General features: G+C 41.6%; 1 long non-coding RNA gene across 1 annotated transcript; it reads right to left on the reverse strand.

Moving 5' to 3' along the window:
* Positions 1 to 2,457: 2,457 nt before the first annotated feature.
* LOC136354050 (uncharacterized) lies at positions 2,458 to 4,324 on the reverse strand. The gene is made up of 3 exons (XR_010737759.1): positions 3,978 to 4,324; positions 2,848 to 2,977; positions 2,458 to 2,736 (listed from the first exon to the last, which is right to left on the reverse strand). It is a non-coding gene; the product is annotated as an uncharacterized lncRNA (long non-coding RNA).
* Between the last annotated feature and the right edge of the window lie 1,676 nt (positions 4,325 to 6,000).

Genomic DNA, 6,000 nt, shown 5'->3' on the forward strand with positions numbered 1-6,000 from the left:
CAAATCTCCAAACAGGAATAGGGTATTACCTCTCATTGAGAGGGTCTGAACCTGTCTAAATTCTTGTCTTCGCATCCATCCACTTTTAGGTATCGTACGCTACCCCCTTTTATTATTGTCAATTTCCAGTTTCGACAACTTTTCAACCATGTTTTCTATTTTATCTTAGTTTCGTCCATCTTTGTCGGTTTGCGCTGTAAACCGTCTATCCTCGCCACGAGAGTGCGATTATCCTTTTGTAGGTTTGTCCCGTAAACCTTTCGTTTGCCCACGAAACGAGTAGTTTTACTTATATCGATCTAAATCAGCCTAGAGGCTTATTTTGATCTCTAGATCTGCTTTGCTAGCCGGTTTAGCTTTTTTTACAAAACCTATCTTGATTTAGCTTTTGCGAGGTTGAGATGGTTGGCGACTCCATATCACCGCAAGTCGTTTAAGTGTGTCGATCGGATTTTGCGACTTTGCCAAAAGGGTTGCCAACAGGATTATTACTAAGGGCTATCAAGAGGGCAACTAGGAGAAATAACCTTCAGGAGGCTACTTGTATTGGTTTCTCTTCATCTAGCTGTGAACATTCAAACAAGTTCCAGCTTAAAAAAGTCATTCACATAGAAGGGAAGATACCGTGCTGTATTGTTTGAGGATGGGAACAGTGTGGCCGTGCGGGAGAACGACTCTGAGTATCTGACTGCCATTTCTATTGCTGAAAATTTTAATGAATCAGGGGTACAATGGTAACCTCAAAATTCCTAAATCATTTTTTCCTTTTCTTTTCTATTTGTTTAACTTGGTATTGTGGGATCCACTAACCATCTAAAAAAATTCCCATTATCTTAAAAAAAAAACTGTCATCCATAAGAGGGACAAACGATGGTTTCATTTGAAAATATCATGGGTAAATCCTTAAACCTAAAAAATAAGAGCAAAATCAAAAACAAAATTAAAAATAAAAATTGGGGTACGAACACAATTCGTTCCACATGACACCAAAGATCAGACTGCACATATATTGCTTAACCAATCAAACGAATGCAATTGTTTAATATTGTTTGTTGCTGTGCTTTTTAATTTATTCGAGCAAGTCCTTCATTTGTTCAATCTGTTTAGACTCTGCTGAAAATTGTCGGCATGCGCATTTATCACTCAAGGTATAAAGGAAGACGTGCGGTAGAGAGGCACGCGTTTTCTTTTAACACATGGAGATGTAAATTCTCTGGGGAGGCTTACGGATCGGGCGCCCGATCTGGGAGCCAAAAAAATCGGGCGCCCGTCCGAGCCGTCCGATCCAGCGCCCCTAATCTCGTCCGTCCGCGCGCATTAAACAGGAGCACGACACATTAGCATGACGTCAGCAGCTTGGATGCATGTAAAACTACTCTAAACTATTTTTTCTCTTAAATTATTTATCCAAATCATGATCCGATTGCACCATTAAATGTGTTGCAATTAAATCTTTAAAACAAGACCACACATGGATATATTCCGATGAAAAAAAAAACTTATTATTGAGTTATTTTTAAATGTTGCACGCTATTTCACCAAGTATATCGGAATTGTTTCACTGAGTAGATCGAAAATGTTCAAACCACCACGTCGACAGCAGCTAGATAGGCTACTCCAAATATTGTACTGGTGCGATTATGATGAATAAGAGTAACGACCGGCTTTGGCTAACAGGATCCGAACCTGTATAAAAATCCTCGTCCCCATCTCTTTTACCTCAGTCTCGCATATATCCTAGTACCAACGATCCCCATACTTTGCAAATACCGGAATCGCGACATCAAACGTCGACAGTGGCGCGCTAGGTAGGGGGTTTTGGTGCTTTAGGATTCCGACGAGATGTGTTCAAAAGATGGATTCTTCAACAAGAAGCTACTCGTTGACTTCGGACCAGAAAGATCCAACCCAGCCAGAATACGTCTCCCGATGAGATTGGAATCATCTTCATCAGCTATTTGATTCGGCGAGATCAATCAAGCTTAAGATGTCGCTGCCGCGGAGGACATGCGTCTGTTCGGTATTTCCGACCATTTGACGATCGCGAGGATGTTGCCGAAATAATACAACACGCCGACACCTCGAGGGACCGAAACCGACTACTACGCTGATCGACTTTACGCGTGGCCTGGTCGGACTCGGGGTGACAGGCCGGATACACCGTTGTCCAAGATCGCCACGTATTGCTGCTCCCGACATGTGCACATGCATATGCAGACTCAACTAGGTTGTATCCCCGCGGCACTGTTATAAGTATAATGAGAAATAAACACGTAAATAAAAGAAAAAGGTATGTTGACAAAAGAAGAACCGTATGGAGACAACCTAAACATTACCATGCAAGAGTAACAAAGTTATATGTGCCTAAATATTAGTGTTAGCATATTAGCCCAATTAACTGTATAGCACACGCCAAAAATATTTGTAGTTGACAGAAATTGCGAAAGCTGGACGCTATACAGCATCAACCCATCATAGGCATAAGAACATTGACATCAGGCCAAGTGGGCGCGTGATGTTGGAGCGTATACAACATAATCATATATTATGCATAGTGCATTGCATAGAAAAGTTTGCGTAATAGCAAACATATAAAAAGCTATAGCAAATGATAGTAAATGGCAACAGTTAAAGCACAAACCTCGGTGAAGCTCAGAAATAACCCAAGCAAAGGAGGCACATTCAGCTGTGTCGACCTTGGTGTAGATTCTGATCTCTATGTTAATGTTGGCACTGCTGATAGCAGCATTCGTAAATCACAGTAATCAGCAAATTCAGGGAGAGTAAGCAACTTGGGAAAACACGCAAGGAGGATCCTTGTACTGATTGGGAGATTTGGGCGCGGACCTTTCTGCGGCCAGGGAAGATCGTCGAGGGGAATAGATAAGTACAGAAACATCATGCCAAGTCAGTCTTAGATCTGAAACTTCCACTCAAGAATTTTTATCTTTCCCTCATTTAAACCAAATCTTGATTCCTGAAGAAACAAACAAACAAAGAATGTCATTCCATCCACAGAGAAATCAAAAGACAAAAATATTTCTAATCACACCAGGTCGCCAACTGACAAAGCGAAGCATGATAAATACTAAATACAGTGTAGAACGGGAATCAACAATGACAAATAATTTCATATAAGCTACTAATGTATTGATAGGAATTCAATAAATAATATGGCTGATTCTAAAGATTAGCTTTCCGTTTGCAATGTAGACCACTGACTTTCTTATATGTAGACCTAACAAATACATAAGTACATGATTTCTCCGTGCAAACAGTATAAATTTAAGAAGAGATTATGTACAGTATGCTGAGCTGTATTACATCTTGCAATTATCACATAATTAGTTCAAGATATCATTCGTCTCAGCACACAAATTGCGATAATATTGGACTGCACTCGGGCACGATGTTCAGACTATGCACTCACCCAAAACCAACTGGTTCTTGTTACTATTCTCAGCCATTGATGTATGGTCTGACCTATAGATGGATGTGGGAAAGCATGACCAATTCATCAGACAGCAAGGAAGGAATGAAGGGAAGACATGGAGAGCAGGAGCATACATAGCCTAAGTCATAGAAGCTAAAAAGCATGACAACAATTGTAAGAACCTATCGGCATGACCGCTAAACTAAATTAAGACACATTACAATATTAGCATATGCAATCAGCACATTGCAATGATCCTCGTGAGACAGCACTGGATGATTTGTATTTTAAACCTTTATTGATAGTCTAGTTTAAATGGCTCAACAAAGGTCATTCCAATTAGCTAGTTTGTTCCATGCATTACTCAGCGTAAAAAGGATAATTATATTTTGTTAGTGCTTTCCTTTTTGTTGTCAGTTCTTTATGTCAGCTCTACCAATGATAGTAACAGTAACCGTGCATCACACAAATCAGCAATGGTAGTGAAATGAGTAAATAGTCCGGCAGAGCATAGCCACACGCAAGGCGGATCGAGGGGCATTACCTTGTAGTGACTGGGCGCTTCGGTCGGAGCATGAGGTTGCAGGGGCTGAGCGGCTTGTCACATAATCGTCGAGCGAGCTTCAGGGGGTGACGGCGGCGGCGACAGCGGCGGTGGGAGGCAATGGTAGAACTTCAGGGGCACAGGGAAGGATTTTCGATAGGCTTTGATGAGCAGGGGAACAGTTTGGTGAGGTGGTGGGGAATAGACCTCAAATCGGCGGCGGCGGCGGCGGCGGTGGCGAGCCAAGATTTACATCGGCGGCGACGGCGGCGGTGGCAGCGACATGGATCTCCTACCGTCCTCCAGCAGCCAGATGATAGCACGGGCGTTACCGGCGGCGTGGTTCTAAAGGGACGGGAAAGAACGATGGAGCAGACAAAAGACCTAAGGCTCGTCGTGCATCGGACGGCCAGAAACATGCATGGGCTGATCCAATGGCCAGCAAGCACATGAACAGGGCAACAGTAGCGTGGTTGCGTGGCAACAGAAGCAACACAGCAGCCGTACCTCACCAAAAACGCCCAAGCATGCACTGGTTTGCCGTCTTATACATGCACAGAAGACAATTCAACGGTTACCAAGGATAATTATGATAATTAGTGGATTAATTAATTTAATTAATCTACCAATTCCGTAGATACATCCAGCATGTATCTACAAAGGTACGCAATAATTTATATACAATTTACCGTACTTATTTTTCAGATCATACGATATTATCATATATATGATTTATTATGTTTACCTAGAGCATGTTTTTTATACAATATCTATTATGTGAGCACTCCCTATATTAGGCCTACAACGGTTTAATACTGGGGGCTCGCTTTATTTTCTTCAGTATAAATCATGCTTATTTACGGTTTACATAATGCCTGATATTTCATCTGCTCGTTATATCCTGATAATACTAGAAGATCCATGCAGTTTTTTGAGTACATGTTCGATATTCTCTGCTATATGTCTTGCCTTCTAGAAAATATTTTTCAGGAACAACTGAGCACTCGAGTAGGTTGTGGTCGAGCACTGTTGATGAAAAAAATCGAACACACCAGCCTGGGAGATCTGCTTAGCTTTAGTGCAGGTCCAAAGGTTGATGGGATACGGGCGTACCAGTCAGTTTGATCCTGCAACTGACAAGATATGCAAATAATAGATCAAAACAGCAGATCGGCTTACAAGCCGATGAAGTAGTTCCAGCCGATAGCTGATAATAGCCGATGCCGATACCAGCCGATAGCGATAGGGTTTAAGCAATCGGCTATATGTCCAATGTAGATAATGATATAAAGGTGATCGGCTGATGATGATAAATAACAATAATATATCAACATAATCCAGTAGAAACCAATCGGCTAACAATATGATGTAATAGAACAAATACTGATCCGAAGGGTAAATAATACATCGGCTGGAGGTCCGATGTCATAAAAACCACAGGATTAGATAAATCAATGAAACCTTTGTTGTCATTGGCTAAATCCAACTTATATATACAATCCTTATAAGCCGATGCAACGTCCAGATAATTCATCGGCTAAAACCTCGATGAAACCCTTATTGGCAGTCAACAAGCAAGCTAGAGATTATGGTTCTAAGCACGACTTAGTAGATCAAACCTAACTGATGCAGCACTAAGTATGAAAAGAAACATAATATCTAGACAATCAAGCCGTTGACTGAGTTTTCAGGGTGGTAGATGTCTAAGCTAATCTAATCTAGCAACATGATTTAGCCGATACCGGCAGAAACCCTAAAACGAGAAGCAGCCGATAGAGCTAAATTGATATGCTAAGACTAGATTAACAGAGACATATGATAAATAGGTAGGCAAATATATCATCCAAACCAGAGCAATCCAAGAGGTCGAATGTACTGATTCAGCCTTGAACGACGCCGACGTAAACGATACAATTGTCTGGGCCAGTGGAACATTGGACTTACCCCTTAGCCGGAGATCGAACACCGATGCAGCCCCGCGTCAGGTGCCAAGTCCCGCCGGACGATAAAATAAAGTAGAAAA

This window comes from Oryza sativa, chromosome 11, assembly GCF_034140825.1.
Source record: "Oryza sativa Japonica Group chromosome 11, ASM3414082v1".
In the NCBI taxonomy this organism is placed as follows: Eukaryota; Viridiplantae; Streptophyta; class Magnoliopsida; order Poales; family Poaceae; genus Oryza; species Oryza sativa.